At 54.5% G+C, this 19,388-nt stretch overlaps 1 long non-coding RNA gene across 1 annotated transcript; it reads left to right on the top strand.

The window, feature by feature from the left end:
- The first annotated feature begins 462 nt into the window (after positions 1-462).
- Positions 463-6,411, top strand: LOC308181787. Its single transcript, XR_013941589.1, has 2 exons — positions 463-2,116; positions 2,845-6,411. It is a non-coding gene; the product is annotated as an uncharacterized lncRNA (long non-coding RNA).
- The last annotated feature ends 12,977 nt before the right edge of the window (positions 6,412-19,388 follow it).

Genomic DNA, 19,388 nt, shown 5'->3' with positions numbered 1-19,388 from the left:
CTCCCACCCTTAATAAAGGCAATGTTTTGGGTTTGAACCGAAAATGTTTTCCAGGACCTGGCTCCGGTCTGGGTTTGATTTTCGTAGGGATCGCTGGCTGGAAATCAAAATTCAAAAAGGACCGGGCGATGTAAATCAGCAGCACTGCTCCGAGGGGCATGCTGTGCCACTGATTTACATCGCCTCAGCCCTTGGGCCCTCCCGAGACAGACAAACGAGGGAGCAAACACCCGGGGAAGTTTCCCTCCGTGGCACCCGGTCGGAGCAAGCAAAGCTGGCGCCGGCTTTGCTCCCCCATCAATGCACAAAGGGCTGAAAATCTCCACCGGCGTCGCGCCACGGGGTCACGGGAGCTGTTCCTGCCTGGCACCGAACCCAAAAGGGTCTCTCCCTGTTCCCGCTGTTCCTCGGTGAGTTTATGAAGTGCCTGGGATTAATTGTGGGAGCAATTTTCTGCTGTTGAAATTCCCCGTGTCACTGTTACCCCTCTTGCGCCCTGGCGTGTGAAGCCAGTTTGGGGGATAATTATGCCCCATCTGGAAACCTTTGGGGAAGGTGTGAACCTGCTAGGCAGAAATATGACATATTTAATCAATTATTCCATTCATTAGCCCCAGCCTCAGCGCCTTGCCCTGCTAATTTGACAAGAGCACCAGTTAAAGAGGCTTTTTAACCCTCATTCATTTCACATCACCCTACAAGCAGCGAGCTGCAGAGCGCCGGAGTCAGTGCATGGCTGGAAAGGGGACGGTGAAAATGATATTTTCATTGCAATGTGTTTCTTTTTTCCCCCCCTTTTTCCCCCAAACTGAAGAGTTAAAGGTTTGCTCACGCCGCGCTCCTAAAATCGCGCTGCTTGATGCTCTTCCCCATCCCTGCCTTTGCTGGAATGGTGCAGGATGCCTCTTTCTGGGTGGAGCAGATAAAAAAGGAGAACTGGAATTTATTGTGTTGCAAGCAGTGCATTTAAATGAGAAATATTGATTTAGATATATTATTTTTTAGGTGGCTGTTTGGAGGGGTAATTTCCCTCTAAGGTTGAGCCTAAAAGCAAGCCCAATTAAGATCTGGCCCAGCCTTTCTACAATATTTCCAGGGGACTCTTCCTTGCAGAAATGGACTTTTCCTTCCCCATCTCTGGCTCCTCGCTTGGGACGGTATCATTTTCCCCTTTGTGAGACCCATTAAGGGTTTGTAACTTTAACAGCCTAACGAGGCAGCTAGTAATGGCTCGATGCAGCCTTTAAACAAGGAGATAATCAAGTGCTGGCCTCTCCATGGAGAACTTGATCCAATAAACCCTGATTAATTTGTTTTAAAATAATCTCTTGCAGGCACAGGTCTCTAAAGCAGACACTTTATGAACGTTGCGTTTGGTGCTGCAAGGGGCAGCACCTCCTCTACCACCTCACCAGCATCTGGACTGGCACACTGGGATGCGGAGGGGGATTTAATGCGATGCTTTTGGAGACATGGGGATGCCCTGACATGTACTGCTTCTGCTCCCAGCCATGCCCGTGGGCACCCGACCATCCCCTCGCCTTCCTCTTGCGGAGGCCAGAGGTCCCGGTGTGGATGCGGATCCCATGGGGTGACACCATCCTGTTCCCCCTGGGAAATGCCCCGCACTGGGGCAAAGGAGCCCAAACCCTCGTGTCCCCCCCGAGCATCCCGCTCCAGCCCGCTGGCTGCAGCCTATGTTGACATGTTTCTCTGGAAAGGGACTTAGCCAAGGATGGAATTTAAAACCACAGATTTTGTTGTTGTTATTCATTTTCTTTCTTTCTTTCTTTTTCTTTTTTTTTTTTTTTGGTTTGTTTTTCTAATGTCCTCGCTGGAGATTTGAAAGCTGTGGCTGAGACGTCCTCTGGCAGCGCGGGGCTGGATCCCTGCGGGTGCCCCACAGCAGAGCCACCGCCGGTGTCACGCGCACCAGCACCACACAGACACCTAAAGGTGGCTCTGGGTGCTGGGTGCAGACCTGCTGGTGCTGGGACAGTCACAGGAGGATGCTCCGAGGATAAGTGGGAGGAAAAATCCGAGAGGTGAAGTGGGAGGGAGAGCTGAGTTTCTGGGAAGAAGAACTGCTGTGGACACTTATCTGCACTGAAAAGATGTGAGTTTTCACTTTGAAAGCAAGCTACAAGCAAAAAAAAATATCAATAAGTGGAATAAAACCCTTCCATTTTCTCAAAGCGAAGCATTTTGTTGGGGCAGAAGGGCTGGGGGCGGCACCCCACCTGTTGGGTGGTTTTGTCCTGGTTTTAAAAGCACCAGGCAGAAGCGGCAGCGCTTCCCCTGAAACCTGGCCCCTGCCCGGGACGCTTGGGAGCAATGCAGGAACCTGGGGGGGGCGGATCAGGTGCTGTGATGGAACCAAGACCCACAGAGGAGCCCGTGTCCTCGGGGTTTGGTGCCGGGAAATGGCACGAAATGATCTGATCTCAGGTCGGGGAAAGCTGGCAGCAAGCGGGGAGACTTGGGGCGGAGCACACACTGGGGTTGCCCCAGCTGCTGGGGCTGTTTTCCCCATTCAGATGCCACAGGGTGACAGCTAAAGCCCCCGTTTAGGAATCCCTGGGACCCTCCAGCCTTGAAGAAGCTGCGCTTGCAGGCGGACACATGCATGGGATGGCGAGAGCGTGGACGACCTTGCATCCTCTACGTCTGTTGCGCGGTGCTGGCTGTGCCATGGGACATGCCAAGGGCTTTGTGTTTTGGGGAAGAATTTGCTGAACATTTAAAGAGCCGACAGGAAGGGCTCAAGCTTGCGGCTGAGCGTGCTCGGTCCTCATCGGGGAGCACTTTGCAGGGCTGATGACAGAAAATTGCTTTGTTGCCCAGGTTGTGGGGACCAAGCAGCAGGAATCCTGCGGTGCTCACTCCAACTGCCAAAGAGGACACCTGGGGGGAGCCGAGCCCTCCCCCTGCACCTTCCCCCTCTGCCAAAAATAAACGAGCGATTTCCCGGTTCCCCTTCCCAGGATCTGGATTTATCAGAAAGTGCTTTCAGAGCAGCCGCGAGCCGGACCCGGATCCAGCCGTGGTTTGTGGCCACGGGGGATGCTCGCTGCTCGGCCAAGCCAGGAACCACGCCAGAGCCCCGCGGCTAAAAGGTCCACGAGCAGGTGAACAGAAGAAGGGGGAAGACCGCTGTGACGTTCTACTGATGGAACAGAAACTTTTCAGCAAACACTTGGAGAGAAAAATATATATTCTGCTGACATTTCCCATATTTGGCGAAAACCCAAGCCTTCCACCAAAACCCCAAGCACACGCACGCACCAAGTCCCTCGGTGCTTTAACTAAAAGCAGTGCTCCAAAGTGTCCTTTTCTTTTTGGTGGTTAAGGCTCTGAAAAAAAATTATTTCAGGAATTTTTAAGAGGGAAAAGAGCAATAAATCGGCAAAGCTTCAACATCTCCGGAGCAATGGGTGTTTTCCAAGCCATCCCAGCGACTTGATCCTGTGGGTTTGTTGCTGGAAGGTGCCAGAGACAGTGGCCGTGTGAGTCCTCGGGGGAATGAATGTCTCCAGCCCATCCCTCAGCGTGGAGCACAGTGTTAGGGAGAAGCTCCCAAGGTCAGACCCATTGCATCCTCCATATTCCAGCTCTGTATTTTAGCACTGATGAGAAACACCGCGTTAACAGCCTTCTCCTCCTTTGCTGCCCACAAGGAGCTTCATCGGGAGCAGACTTGGGCCAAGTCTCAGACAAAACCATCAGCAGCATCCTCCGCTTACCCCCGAAAGAGGCAGCAGCACAGCGGATCCCCGAGCCCAGAACCCAGGCAGGGTTTGGAGCCCATCCTTCCCTCTCTGCCCCGTGACACCGTGGCTCCGAAGGGGACCCGTGGAGGCTCCGCATTGTGTGGTCGCTCGTTGGCCCCAGCTGGGACGCGTGGGTTTGGAGAGGCATCGAGAGCATTATAATCAGCGACCCCACATTCTTGCTAATTAACAGAGAGAAAATTAGTGGTAAAAGAAATTGTTCCTCTCATATTGCTGTTTGCAGTTTGTTTGGGTTTTGGCTTGTTTTGGTGTGTTGTTTTTTTTTTGTCTTGTTGTTGTTGCTGTTCTCTGAGTGTACCATCTAGAAAGAATTATTTAAGCCTCCGGGGCCAAATTCCCAGGCTCGACTTCAGCAAAACTATCAGTGTGAGTTTTTGCCTGAAGAGGGGAGTTGGGGTCTTGCCCGGCAGCAGGAAAGGGCCCAATCCTCCCCCCTGGTTCACAGCAGGCTGAGCCCGCGGCGCTCGCTGGTGGAGCGGTGCCGAGAGATGCTCAGCTGAGCTGGGAAGCTCCAGCCTGCAGCAGAGGGCTTGGTTCCCGCAAAGGGCTGCAAGGGAAGGACATGTGGCTTTGGAAGGTGACCTGACAGTGCCACGGACATCAGACACCTTATGGGGCACGCGGAGTGGCTCTGGTAGGGATGGCTAGCTCACGCTTAGGGCTACCAGCCGCCTGGTAGCATCATCCTGCTGCACAGGACCAACCCTGCCTCTCAGTCGCCATGCAGCACCTGGGCTCTCCTCATCTGTCCCCCGACAGCCGTGTCCCCAGGGCCTGGAGGCACAGCCGCTCGTCCCAGGCTCACGGACACTGCTGCTGAGCCAGCTGGGGTGGTGTCACCTAGAGTGTCCCCACGCCACCGTCCTCCTCCCCAGCACACTCGCAGGTGGTCATTAGAGGAGCTGACAGTCCCCGCAGCACGCGCGGGGTATTTACGTCGCTGGGGAAGCTGAACTCAGGGGAGAGAGAGAGGGAGAAAAAAATGGAGATGGTAAATGTATAATTAAAGTCCTATTAAGAGGCGCCTAGGAGTCGCAGAGGGAGCAGGGTGGATGGGATCGCTGCCTCCCCGACGGCTCTCGGGTGCAAAAGTCCCCCTGGGCACAGCCAGGAGGGGCTGTGGGGAGCTGCCCCAGGGGGACGTGGCATTGCTGGGGTCTCTGCGGTGCTGAGTCAGGCTCCAGCGTGGGAAGACCATCCTGTCTCATGCCATGCCATGCCATGCCATCCCGTCCCATCCCCTGCAGCCTGGCTCTAGGTCCCGCAGGGACACCCTCTGGCACCCCAGCATCCAAACCCTCTGGGACCGGACTGGAGCAAGGGGCCACCGAGCTCGGATGAGCAGAGGAGCCAGGCTTTGGGGCAGTGCCTGGCTGGAGCTGGGCGGCTAGGAAGAGCCGTTGGAGCAGACGTGTGCTTTAATGGGCAAGAAGGGGGAGCTGCTGCTGCCTGATCTTTTAGCACTATCACGGGCTCCGGGTTTCACCATCTGCAATGCCCCGGCTGCTCCCTTGCCATCTCACAGCTCTTTCTGTCTCACACCCCCACCCTTCCTTCATCATCCTTGTCTTCCTCAGAGACCTGCCTGCATCCCTGCGCCAAATCTTCAGGTTCCCTCATTCCCTGTCCCCTCGCATGCCCAGGGCGCAGCCTGGTTTTGTGACCCCGCTCAGCAATTCACCTGCACCGCAGGATTATTTCCCCTCCTCTTCAAAGCATCCCCACCACGGGGGTGACACTATCTCCCCCCCACCCACCATAAACTCTCCCGACGCTGCCCAAAACTGCCACCATCACCCAGGGCTCTCCCTGGGTGCTCCTGTTCAAAGGCGAGAGCGAGCAGGTTTGCGGCCAGCACTTGGTCGAAAAACCTCCTTGCGCAGGTGGCTTTCCCGTCCCAAGCCGCCCACCTCGCCTGCCCTTGCTCTTTGCAGCTCCCCTATTAGTCGTGCTTCACCGGGCACTGAATGGGGACTGGAATTCCTTAATCCACCTGCGACCTGCCGAGGAGCTTTCCCACCCCAACCCTGTAACCCAATCCCCCCCAGCACAAAGACGGGGCGGCAGCGCCCGCTGAACCAGCAGCTGAAGTCTCACCAGCTGCCACATCACCTTGAGCTCAGCACTGAGCAGTAAAAGGCACAGAAAGAGGGTTTGGAAGTGTTTTTTTTTTTTTTGGTTCATCCCACCGCATCTGGGAGATGATGGAGCAGGGACCACACTCTGCATTCGGTCTTTGGCCGGTGCTGGATGTGGTCTCGTGGCCGGGTGGCCTCCATCCCACAGCTGATGGAGCTGACTTCACGTACACCTTGGGACAAGGGATGGGAGGAAGGGACGTGGGGCTGCCCTGCTGCCCGTGGGGACCCTGCCGTGAGGCAAGGAAGCCGAGAACCAGCCCCGCAGGCGGTGCTGGGCAGCCTGCGGGACAGGGAAGGATCAGCCGTGTGCAGGGCGATGCAGCTGGATTTACCCCCATGTGCAGAAAATGAGTCGGGAAATCCTTGATGGCTCCAGTCTTGCACCCCCTGAGCCAGCCCAAATCCTTCGTGTCGGAAGATTTTACATGAAATATGTATTTTCTGTAAAAATATACCAACGTATACCAAAAATAAAAATATGCCAAAATATACCAAAAAATATACAATTAACCTGCAAACAACAGCTAGCTTTCCTAGTTTTGCTCTGGTCCTTCCTGCCCGATCTGTTGCCATCCTCCTGGAACCTCTGGGAATAGGTAGGAAAATCTAGATTTACTAAAGGAGAAATTGTGAATCTTAACACTAGCATTGGGTGCTCCGAGTAGCATTTCAGGTGGGAAGCACCTCTTCCTCCAGCCCACAGGAGGAAATTGTGAAATCACGTGAAATTGTGGCACCATGACCTGAGTGTTCACTCGTCCAGCCCAGCCATTGCATTGCCACGGGGAAATCGGGATAATAGACCCGAATTTTGGTAATTTGGGGCAGGAAAGCATCACCCCCTCCACAGCAGAGGATGGGGATGCTGCATCCTGGGCAGGGGGTGCTTTGTAGGTGTGTGCACGCATGCACAGACGTGGGGATTTCTCCGGGGTGTGTGTGTCTGTGCACACAGGAGCCCGGTGGTGGCTTTGTGCTCCCCGTCCCCTCGATGTCCCTGTCCCAGCTGCGGACGGAGCTGCACGCCGGGGTGGCCGGGGCGGCCGGCTGAGCTCAGCTCCAGCTGCGGCGATGGGAAGACAAGGCCAGCGGCAAGCGCCCACTTTCCATTTACTCCGACTTTCCGCCCCTGCATCCCCCCGCATCATCCCCATGAGTAATAGGGAGCGGCCGTTCCCGTCTGGGCCAGCGGGGACGGGGCCACTCGGGGCCACCCTTGGCCTGGGAAGGCAGCTGGCAGGCAGTGAGAAGGAGGAGGAGGATGATGAGGAAGGAGACTCTGGGCTTTCCTGTTCCTCTTGGCTGCCCAGCTTTGTTTGGGGTCCCGTCCTGACATCCCTGGGAGCCGGCCAGCTCTGTTAGTCACGCAAGGAGGCGTGGAGGCTGGAAAGACCTGCAGCCCCGCTGCCAGAGAGGGCAGAGCGGGCAGGGCTGCTTGGCCAAGCGCAGTCACACTCTTCCCTGCAGAGGAGACGCGAGGAGGCACCCAGGACTCAAGACCTCCGGACCTCCAGGCACAAATTGGAGGCTCCATCCCTCGGCTCCCATCTCCTGGAAGGATCCTTGGTAGCCTCTGCTCCATCCTCTCGGGCCACGTCCTACCCTTCCTGTGGTGTGGCAGTGGCATCTCTCCTGGCACCGATCGGTGCGCGGCATCCCACCCTCGGGGCTCCTCTCGGTGGCTGCAGCCTTCAGGGCACACTGGGTGAAGGTTTGTGGCCGGCAGAGCGTGGGCACTTTTGTGACAAAGGCTGCTTTCCAAACACGCAGTTCTGAGAGTTCAAAAGGCTGTGGGTGGGGAGGAACAAAAGCCCTAAAACCAGGAAGAAAAATAATACCAAGGACCTGGAGGCAGCGGGGACTGGGGGACTTCAGGAGGGTGGGCAGAGCCATCGGCAGGCTCTGCTCCTGCCTCCCTCCCCAGCCCGGACCACCACGGTCCCCCTTTGCCAGGCTCTTGCCCCCTCTCACCGACCATCCTCCGGGGTTTATTTCACCTGCTGCATTTCTACAAGCTCCAGCTTAAGACTCCCATAAATCTTTCCCCATGTGCACAGCAAATCCCCTTGCTGCTCAGGGCCGCTCTTTCAAACCACGCCGTAGTTTCACTTCCTTGTGCACTGTGTCCTCAGTGTAAAGGCTGATTAATTAATCGGCACTCCCATTCAGGCCGGATGGCTGCCTTGGGGAGCCGTGCCATGATGTTCTTGCATCCTCCTCCTCTTCCTTATTTTAGGGGAGACAGAGAAGCCTCATCGCATGGGGAAATCGAGGCACAGAGGCGCAGGCTTGAGGTCAGTAACTTCTGCGCATGCAGGGCACCATGACGCGAAGCCCTGTGGGCTCTCAGCACCCTTTCTCCTGCCCTTCCAGGGGAACAAGCCCAAGCCTCAGGTGGGTTTCACACCTGGCATTCTCACCTGAGCACTTCTAAAGCCCTTCGTGTAACAGGGCTCAGCTAGGCGGGCAGCTGATATAACGCGGGCAGCGCTGGTAACGAAGGGAGCAAGGAATGGCACGGGTGTTCCCCGGCAGGTTACGCGCTGTCACGCATTCCTACGCCGGCTGGGTCAAAGCCAGCTTGACTTGGTCATGCCTACAGTCCCTCACCGCAGTGAGATCAGGGCTCCCAGACTCTGGGAGCAGCCCTGGTAAAGACTCACAGAAATTGGGATGGGCACTGGAGGGTCTCAGCTTCCCTCTGCACCTGCTGCATGGACCAGAGCATCCTCTTGGGATGCATCCCTTAAAATTCAACCCCACCAGGCTTGCAAGAGACAGTTTGGCCATTACCTGAGCAATTCTGTGGGTAAGCAGAGCCTTCAGGGACGGAAACACATGTAAGTGCAAGTGCTGTGCGTAAAGTACGTGTACCCTGGTGCTGTCACCTCTCTGCCGGTGGTGGGATGCTTCGTGGCGCTGCAGCCAGCGTGCTGCTGGAGGCAAAAGCAATGCCCTGGAATCGAGGCGATTTGCAGTATCTCGCTAGGGTCCCCCATGAGCTCCCCCCACCCGGGCAGCACCCCCAGCCCCGCTCGCATCCCCAGGAGAGGCGGCCAGACTGCAGGTAACGTTGCCATCTAGCGGCTTCCCCTCCCCGAGCCGAGGGAAGGCACTTTGGGGAAGATTTGGGAAGAGGATGACGGGGTGAAGCAGCAGCACGGATGCTCCGGTCCCAGCTGGTACCCGGTAAAACCGACACGGTGCCCACACCTGAGGGCAACATGCGGTACCCACACAGGCGAAGGGCGAGCTTCAGCCTCTCCGCTCCAGGCAGCAGCATCCTGCCCTGCTCCCCTGCGGCTCCCACCCACAGCCGGGTCCGTGCCCGGGCAGCCGGTCCCAGGGCGAGCAGCGGCAGCTCCGCCGGGCCGTGACAATGCTAAGGCCTAGGAATTAGGCAGGCGGAGGAGCAGGGAGCCCTGAGCCTCTGCACGCCACGGAAAGTAGCCTGCCTCCAGGCCCGGGGGCAGAAGGTGGAGGCTTGGCTCCAGCTTGGCAACACCTCAGCTCCTGGAGCTGTCAGGGCTTGGTCACGGCTGTGACATCGCAGCCGCCTATGGATGGTACTTGATGGGCGAGATTCCTGCCAAAGCATCTTTCTTGACAGAGCTGAAGATCAAAGGCGGACGGGCCAAGGACTTGTGCGGCTCGTCTCCTGCGTTTGAACCGAACGCAGGATGGTCCCGGGAGCTCCCCGGCCAGGAGTCGAGCAGGACAGCATGCACGGGGGCGTAAATCCTCACATAACACAGGGCTCGACCGAGTGCTCACTTCTGGTAAATACAGTGAAGTTTTCCAGTGTCCTCAGCTCCACTCGGAGGCCAGAAGCAGGGCACAAGGAGCCTTCTCTGCTTTGCCAGCACCGGAGGCACGGGGTCCTGCCGAGCTGCCACCGCTGCTCTGCTCCCGAAAGTGTCGGAGGGGAGAAGCAGGGCTGGGTTGGCACCCAGAGGGGAAAGCCCCCAGGTGGGAACGGGGCCATCTCCTGGAAGTGTCAGGCCCCCAGCCAGCATCACACACGGGCTCTGCAGGCTGGGGGCACCTGGGCTTTTTGCCCGGTTTCCAGAGAAAACAAAGCTCGTGTGCTGCCTCCGCAGTTGCTGGCCTGTTTCCTCGCAGGGCTTGCAGGCTCGTTGGCCAAACTCACCCCCAGCTGACAGCCGACATCCCGACAACAAACTCCCTACAAGTTTTGTACAAAAGCCTTTCCACCCTGCCCCAGAGAACCACGCTCTGCCACGTTGATACCAAGACCCTTTTCATCCCAGAGAAGCAGACAGATCCTTGCTCAGGCCGGGACAGTAATTCAATATTATCTCAGAAGAGTCTTACAGAGGAGGAAAGCTACTCCAGGATTAGAATCAGGATTCCTCCAGCTCCTTCTCTGGAAACCCTAAAGGAAGTGGTTTGGGGATTACCTGCCCCTGCAGTAAGCTCCTGCCTGTCCCTTCATCCTCTTGTGCTCCCAAGCATTAAGATGTTATCTGTACCCAACCCCTTTATCGTTTTACAACTTACTATTTTTAAACTCTTCCCATCCCAATACCTCTCTAAAAGCTTTATTAGTCCTGCTAAGCTGTCAGCAGCAGCAGTGTCCGGTGGCAATGAGTTTTGCAGATTAACCGGCACCACTTCCACGTTATTTCATCCCGGTTGGAGATGCTGAGACTGACCCTTCCTCTGGCCCTCTAGCTGCCAGTGTGGTGGCTGTGCTAGCAAAAGCTCGGAAGCAAAGGCATTTTGCAGTTGCCCTTCTATCTGCTCTCTGCATCTCACATGCACAGAGCCTGTGCCTGCATTCCTCACAACCTAGTCACCTTGTTTGGCTGGTGTCTGATCCCTCTTGGTTTCTCCCCTGCTCTGGAAAACACACCCACAGGAAGGCAGCCACCTCCCCTTTCCCCCTGTCATCTCCCTGTTCCCCATGGTGTACGCAGCGGGTGGCAACACTCGATGCCTTGTTTGATTGGGGAAGAGGACGCAACGGCAGGGTGTTCACCCCTGAGTGCCCAGGATCTTTATCTTTTCTAGGGAGAGGGGGAGGCGAGCGCAGAGGATTTCAATTGGGAGCTTAAAATTAGCTGAGGAACACGATTATCTCTGTGCAGCCTTGGGTATCAATCGCTTCATCTGCCCTAATCCTCCCTGCCTGCATCCTGCAGGGCTCTCCTGGTGGTATCCAGGCATCCTCCTGGGGATGCTGCGGGCTGTTCCCATCAGAGGTCCAGGCATCTCCTCTCCCCAAGCCCTGGGGCCCAAGGAGCTTTTCATGTGAAGGTACCACACATCCCTTGGGCTTTGCAAACCACCTGCTCCAGCTCCCTGCCACCAAAGGCACATAGAAAATAACCAACTCTCCCCCGACCCTGCTAACTTCTGCTTCTCCCCGCTCAGTCAGCCTTGAGCCGATGGAAATCACCACGTCTGCTCGGCCCCACGTCCATGGCATCTCCTTTTCCCGCTGCATGCCATATCCTTCGCAGCCTGGGGTGCTTTCAGCGCCCCTGCATGCAGAAGCAGCGTGGGGGAGCGCCGGGTGTGACATCCAGGAGGGCTCAGGGCCTCGTGTGTAGGCTGCTGGACGGGGCACGGGCAGGGTGCTGCAATCCCTGCCCTGCTCTGCCGTGTTTACTTCCCCTCCCAGCTTTTTTGCAAGCTCCTTGGGGCAGCGCCTGTTTCTCAACACAGAGCCTTGCTCTCTCCTGGGGCTTCTTTCTGCAACTGCCAGCTAATGCTTTTGCCAGAGATGATGCCCAAAATTAAAAAGTCTGGGCTCTAACCCCACTTGAGCCAGGATCCTGCTGATCTCTGAGAGCGCTTCTGCACGTGGATACTCCAGGAAACCCCTGACCGAATGGCATGCTCTGTGTGAAATCAAGCTTTCCCAACCCTGGAGCATCGCCGCTTCTGTCGCAGAAGGCTACGGAAAAGACCTCTCAGTACACACAGGAAGGCGGCGCAAGCCGAGCAGCCCAGCCCAGCCTCCCCGTTCCCTCCCCGAGCTCAGCTCAGCGCCAGCCCATACCCCAGCAGCAGCCGAAGCTCATGAAAGGAGCCTCGCTTCCATCCAGCCTGGGTTTTGGCTCCCGATCCTCATTCTCTGAGGGTACAAGCACAGCCCATGCGGATCTGTCACCAGCATACAAGCAATTCCCAAGTGTCATCTTCGGGTGCCAGCCCCCTCTGCAGAGCCTTCATCCTGCTGCCTAAAACCTTCCCGGGGTGGCCGGCGAGCCTCTGGAGCTGACAGCTCCTAATCTGGGGGTGGATGGGGACAGGCACCGATCACGCAACCACCGTCATTGTCCCATGGTTTCTTCAGACTCCCTAGGAGGTACCCACTCGTTTTTCTCATTTTCTACCAGGCTGCAAAACTCTAGGAGCAGAACTCGTTTCTTGCTGCTTGCACAGCACCTATAGCAGGATGCTGGCTCATACCAAGGACTCCCAGCCTCTGCAGCACCTCGAATAAATCCAGGATGTTTATTAGCTATACGTAATGGCACCTTCCGCTATGTCTCTATGGCACCTATAGCCAACCTCGGTTGTGGCTGGGAACCCAAAGAAATAAAAATGGAAATGGCACGTCCGTAAAGGCCGAGAGTTAAGGCAGTTTTGCTGTAAGATAACCAGAAGAGTCCGAGACAAACAACTGTGACACGGTCACGCTTTCCACGCAGGCCCGGCTGTGATTAATCCCCGAAGCCTGCCAGGGAAGCGCGCAGCTAAGCAAACGCGGCCTTTGATGTGCAGCTTGGGGATTGATGAAACCGGAGCACGTTTACGGCAGCGTAGCTCTAGGGTGGCCAGAGGAGAGCAGGGGGAGGAGCGGGCAGATAGTCAACCTGTCTATTCAGCGTGTTATACAACTCGCCCCGATGGACTCAGAGCAATGCCTAAGGTATAGAATAATAATAATAATAATAATAATAATAAAGATGCTACCTAAATTTAATTTAATTTAATTAAAAAAAAAAAAATCGGCCGACGAGAAGAAAGGGAAAAAAGGGCTGTCCCAGGAAACTTCCCCTTGCCCAAGGGAGGTAGCGTGGCCCTACAGGTGGCAAGCTTGCCCGGAGATTTGGGATTTACTCCAAGCAAGGTTGCTAGCCCCTGTGTGATCTTGGTCAAGTTCGCTTCTGCTGTCCCTCTGCCTCGGCGGACGTCAGCCTGCAGCAAAGGCTCGGCAGCTCGGAGCCTGCCGCATTGGGGGGGTGCTGGTCCCCACGGACCTGAGGCTTGCAGCAGGTAGAACGAGCAGCCGTCACAGGCTTAAGGTTTACAGGAACACTGTCTGCCCCACGGGGCAGAGGGAAGGCGGCGGAGGGATGGAGCTGGACAGGGAATGCAAGAGGTCGCCTTGCCCATCACGAGCCCTGAGGCAGGGACGACTCCGCCTGCATCATCCCTGACATTTTTTTCTAAAGCCTCATAGACTGCCAATGGTGGAGTCTTTATGCTCTCGCTACAAAACGGACCCTTTTCCATCCAAAGTCAAATGGCTCCGACTTCTAAACACAGTTCCTCAAGGGAGAAAGGTGGGACATGGAAACTCTTTCTGAAGCAATGCAAATCCGGACATTTTTCCACCCTGTCTTGCAATGCTCGAGGGGCAGGACTCAGCAGACAGAGCCAGCCCCCTGTGCTCTCATCCAAGCCTCCAGATTGGATCCTGCTGCTGGGCCCAATTCGCTTGTTTCTGGATTGATCCAAGCTCAGACGGGGGATCACAGACTGGTTAAAGGTGGGAAGGGACCTCTGGAGGGTCAGAACCTGAGCACAGAGGATGACCTGAGCTGAGGATTTCCTCTGACTTAACCTCACGCAAGGAATTGCAGCAACTCCATGATTAAGGCTTAGCAAAGATAAAACAGGGAAAGTAAACTATACCTGCACTTTGCAGGGAGCTGACGTTAAATCCAGGTGCAGCTCTGTGGTTTTGATCTTTCTCCTGATGTGCCCCAGCACTCTTCACCTGGCTGCCTCAGTTCTCCCAGTGTGATGCTCTTGAATCTTCAAAATAAAAAGAAAACCTAGACTGTGAGGACTCAAATCCCAAACAAAACACACAGAAAGTGGCTACTGGATCTTCACTGTCCCCAAACTAGAGGTTCAGCATGCACTTGATGGAATAAAATGTACGTTGTAGAATGTCTACAAGTGCAACAGTTCACCTCTCAGGGTGGCAGCAAGGCACCAGCATATTCTTAGTCTGTCCCTTCCCAGCCCAAAGCTGATTTCTCATGCTCGAGGCCTCAGCAGGGACAATGGCAGAGAAGGATCCTCCATGGGCTTTGGAGACCGAGGTGACCCGATCTGAAGGGTTTTCCCCTTGGCTGTTTTTCTGTGGTTTGCTTTTATTTGACTAAGGATGTCTGTTGCAACAAAAGTGATCCCCAGAAGGTGCAGGCAAACATCAACTTGCATTGGAAAAAAGCACATGTTTCCTGATGTAAATGGTCCGATTAAACCATTTTCAAGCCTCTTCCTCTTCCCAAAGTGAAATGCTTCCATGCAATCCCCTCCCCACAACCACACGATTTTCCAGCTGGTCTGCCCATGGCCCTTAGCCTCACACAGCCCCGTACCCTCTAGTAAAAGGGACCGACAAAACCTCCCTGGAAGCGCCGGTCTGCGTGAGAACGCAAAGGAGGACGTGCCCTCCGCAGCGATGTTATTCCATCCTCCCACCCACCTCTGACCCTCTGGGGGCTCCAGAATAATCCATTGCACAAAGCGACTCCATCCGAGCCTCCTGAAGCATCCCAAGACCGCTCTCATGGCAGGAGAGCACTTCAGAGCCATGACTCATCTCTCCGTAAGACAAAACCCAACTCTTCTCTTTTGGGGGGCATACTTACGAGCTGGGATGCTGCAAACTGGTTCAAGAAAAGACATTTGCTCACCCCATCAACACTCGAAGCCTATGCCTGTTTCCAAAACAGAGCCTTTGCGGTTCTACAAAGGCTAGATGTCCTCTTAATTTCAAACGTTCTTCCAGTTTTCTTCCAGGACCAACAGGAAATGTGCTGAAACACCGTGAGAAAGCTTGTTCTTGTGGTTATGTCTGGCCCTAACCAGAAACAGAAGCGCCAGGAGGTGGGATGAGAGTGCTTGAAATCCCTCCAACTTCCCGTTACAAACGCTAAAGGTCTGCATGCTTCAGATGAACTCTTGGATGCTCCCATCAAGCTTTTGATGTCTGCCCTTCCCTCACAAGTCGCTGAGAACAGCAAAGCATCGGCAAGTGAAACAGTCTTGAGCAGCGTTCCCCAAGGAGACCGCGAGGGACCCTTGTCCATGCGTGTGCTGCAGAGCCCGTTGATCCCCAGCAACATCTGCGGCTGCTCAGCTCAGCCTCCGACAGCCCCAGCTCACTTCCCTGCACGCTGGCCCAAGAGGCAATCTGCTGGAAGAGCTCCTAGGATTGCTACATCGTGCCTCAACCTGAGCATTTGCAGCAGCTGCATGTCTGATGGGAATCTCACCGTGCTCCAGCAGGGATGATGTTCAGATATCACTCATCTTTCCACCCCTAGGATCTAGAGTACCTCCCCTCCTTAGATCCAGTTCTCCAAGAGATTCAGACAAGAGATTCATCTTTAATCTGATGAGGAAGAAGGGGAAGAAAACCCAAGCAGAGAAGGGAACTGCAGATGTTGGAGAGCATCTCTTTAACACCTTCCCTGGTTCCCTTATCCAGCCCCCTGCATCACAAGATGCTGCAAGAGCCGCATGGCAAGGAGAGGCCAAGGGCCTCATGGGTGGCTCCAGAAGCCCAAGCCATGCAGGTATTTCGGCATCTCGCTCTTATGTAAGCACCAGGGCAAGATTTCATGCCAGATAATTCAAAGCACCATCAGCTCCCTCTATGGGCTGCAGAAAGAAAGAGAGGTGGCCTCGGCCAAGGAGGGTGGTTGAGAGCCTAAGTGCAATGAGTCATGTTTTGGAATGACTGCTCTCTCCATCTGCTCAAGAGGAAGGCTCTGGTGACCATCCTTCCCTTGGCACCTCCAGCACTCAAGCATGTAGGTTGAGCCCTGGCCCCAAATCCCATAGGGCTCCTGAGAGCAAGGAAGGTCAGCACCTTTGTGGATTTAACCCCAAAAACCTCAAGTAATGACGCTGTCCCTAGAGCAAAAGGACTATCAACGCTCTTGGAATTTCTCGTTCAAAACAATGCGTCACTGCCGGAGCGGGAGAAGGACCAGCTCTAAGTGACTCGTCACCTGCCCAACACCCCTGGGCAAAGGTGGAGTGGCTACCAGTGGTCCGTCCCTCGGCTTCCTGTTTGCTCTGCCCACAGCACGCTCCCGGAGCACCCGGAATGGCCGGCAGTGCCCTTTCCTGCGCACCCAGCTGTCTTGTTTGATTAGGAATGGGTTACCTGGATACGACGCTTCATCAAAGGGAATCCTGCGTTGATGGCATCCCAGAGATGCTTGGGTAATTGCAGGTTCCTGCCTGGTTGGAGCCAGTTCAACCCCTGCCTCGGCTCTGCTGGGAGTTGTTATGCCGGAGAGGAGCGCTGCATGCAAAGAGCAGGGGGAAGAGCAGCGAGCTTCCCTGAGCTTCCACCGAAGAGATGCTATCACTAAAATAGTGTAAATAGGTGGCCCCAAAACCCACTTTTCCTCTTGAATCCACACAGTCACCTAGCCAAGAGAATAGGGAACAGGGCAGAAAAGGCAGCATTATCCAGCTGATGGAGCCAGGAGACCTGAGGTCTCCTTCTGGCTTTTCCACTGCTCTGCCGCACAGCCCTGGCCAAACCACCCCCCCTTGCTGCTTGCACTGCTTCTGGCCTCCAAAGCGAGCAGGTCTCCGGCTTGTATGGCACCTTGCAGAACGGGGCTGCCAAGCATTTCGATAACCTGCCGGGTGGTTTGGCTTACTGGCTCTAATTCACCAGTCAGAGGCTTTCCCAGGTGACCCCTCCTCCTCCTGAATATTACTGGACACATTACAAGAAAAGAAAGTGAAATTAATCAGACTTCACAATTTGGAACAGCTCATACAGCCTCGTCTAATTTTACTTTTTCCCAGGCCAAACCTACCCTGCCGAAGTACTTATTTAATTACTGTATTTTCTATAATCATCCACTAGCAGCCCATAAATGCAAGTAAGACACCAGGCTCCAGTTAGCAGTCACCAGGGAATTATGATGTGCTTGAAATAAAGAATCACTTAAGACCAGGATGGCTGGCACCCTTGAGACATCAGCTATTATCTAATTTTCACCTCTTTGGTAATAACCTCAACCTTTTCTACGAATGCAGAGAAAGCCCTAATGCTTGAGGTGTGAGACACTAATAGCTTGATTCGCCTTCTTTTTACACCAGTATAAACGAGAAGCAGCTCCGTGGAAGTCCACAGGGACAAAAAACACGGGGTCAGAAGCAGCTCTGGTATCTGGCTCTGCCACGCTGCCCTGTGCGGTGCTGGGAACTGCAGATTTTTGCAGATGAGCCAGGGGAATGGGATGTTCTTTTTGGCAGGGACAGGTTTACCCGCTGACAGCGGGAGCGAGCCCTACTTAGGAAGAAGCTGCTGGAAGTGGCCCTTTCCAGCACCTGGGGATCAGCGCGATCCCGGCATGTCACACCCTCCGTGTAACTCATCGGGAGGGCGGAGGTAGGAACAGAAAGAGTTGAGCAATACCCAGCTGTTTCATTTTGGGAAGAGTTTCAGGATTTTGAAATTTCTAACTCTTTCAGAAAGGAAGGAAAACAAAAAATGATGTTGATGTTTCCCACAATCCAAGGCTGAATAAACAGCAAAAAAGAAATCTCTCTCCTAACCCCACATAGGAACCCAGATGCTCAAAGGCTGTCAGAATATTCCTTTTCTGCAGAGTCTGTCCAAATTCAATGCCTGCCTCCTTCTACCTTGTTATGTTTTCTTTTCTAGAACGATTTCTTCTCAAAGGTCATCTGGTTTTGAAAAAACATTTTATTTTCAGCTTCTCAGCACTTTTTGCATCGTGAGGTTCTTAAAGACCTAGAATTGGCTGAATCCTATTGATTTTCCTCAAGTTGTTGGGTAACTCTTGAGATAAGACTTTCCACCCGAAGAGAGAAGCTGTCCAGGCATATGGCTTAGGTCAGAAAGACCGAATGTTTCAGGCTGGGCTGGATAGCAATTGCCTCCAGCAGAGAGAAACATCTGAGTGCATTATTCAGCCCTAGGATGACCATGAGTTGCCAATGCGGTGCAGCAGCGTGCACGCACGTGCGTAATATAACCCTAGGATCATCACGCTCAACATTTCCACCAGGAGCATTCCCTTGTATTGGGTTTACGTGGCAAGGGTTGGGGGGGAGGGGGACTGCAGGGGTGGTCTGTGGGAGAAGAACCAGCTGCAGCCCATGGGGTATTGTGGCAGAGCAGACCTCCACACTGCAGCCCGTGGAGAAGAGCCCACGCAGGAACAGGGGGCCTGGGGGGACCCGCTGCCCGTGGGGGACCCGTGCTGGAGCAGTTTGCTCCTGATGGATGGACCCCATGGTATAGACCCATGTTGGAGCAGTTCACGAAGGGCTGCTGCCTGTGGGAAGCCCACATAGGATGGCTTTGGGAAGGATGGCATCCCGTGGGAGGGACCCCACGTGGAGCAATGACCACGGAGCTGCAGCTGACGATGTGTTGTGGGCTTACCGCAGCCCCCATTCCCCTCCGCCAGTCGTGGAGAGGAGGTGGATGGAGGGGAAGATGTTTTAAGCTTGCTTTTAGTTTCTCGCTGCTCTAGTCTGACCATAACAGGCAATAAATTATATTTACTCCCTTCATTAAGTCTGTTTTTCCCATGACGGTAACTGGTGAGCGACATCCCTGTCCTCATATCAACCTTCAAGCCCTTTTGCCTTGTATTTTCTCCCTCGTATTTGGGGGGGGATTGAGAGCTCAGTGTGGTGGAGTTAAGCTGGCCAGCAGGGTGAAACCATCCCATCCCTCAATAAGGCTTTGAGGGATCTCATTGGGAATACAGTATATTACTTTAATCAGCCCTGATCAAGAAACCAGGGGTGGAGAAGCAGCACTAGGCCAACCAGAGAAATGGAGAGCCCTTCTCACAAGGAAGAGGCCAGAAGACCTCGGCTTTCACAGAGATAAAAGGACATGGTCTTGTTCTGTCTGGAGGCACTGCCTAAATAGCCAGGGGGTGGAAAAGCGACGTGGAATTGAAGGACACTCTTGCTACAAGGACACATTTGTATAAATTGGACATTAATAAATTTAGGCTAGAAACTAGCAGGTTCCTTATCAGCCACTTTGCCTTTAATGTATGTGAGAAATGTGAAGGGTGGTGGTTGTTTCACCCAGCTTTAGATGTTCAGAGGAAGGACGTCTGCATCTGGGAGCGGAGCACCTGGGGCTCTGTCTACAGTCCAGAGAGAGAAATGGGCTCCGGTAATTCCTCCAGTCTAATGCAGGCGCCCTGCCTAGGGAGAG

Source organism: Anser brachyrhynchus, assembly GCF_964034855.1.
Source record: "Anser brachyrhynchus genome assembly, chromosome: 22".
Lineage (NCBI taxonomy): Eukaryota > Metazoa > Chordata > Aves > Anseriformes > Anatidae > Anser > Anser brachyrhynchus.
This window is presented reverse-complemented; position numbering and strand designations above follow the sequence as displayed.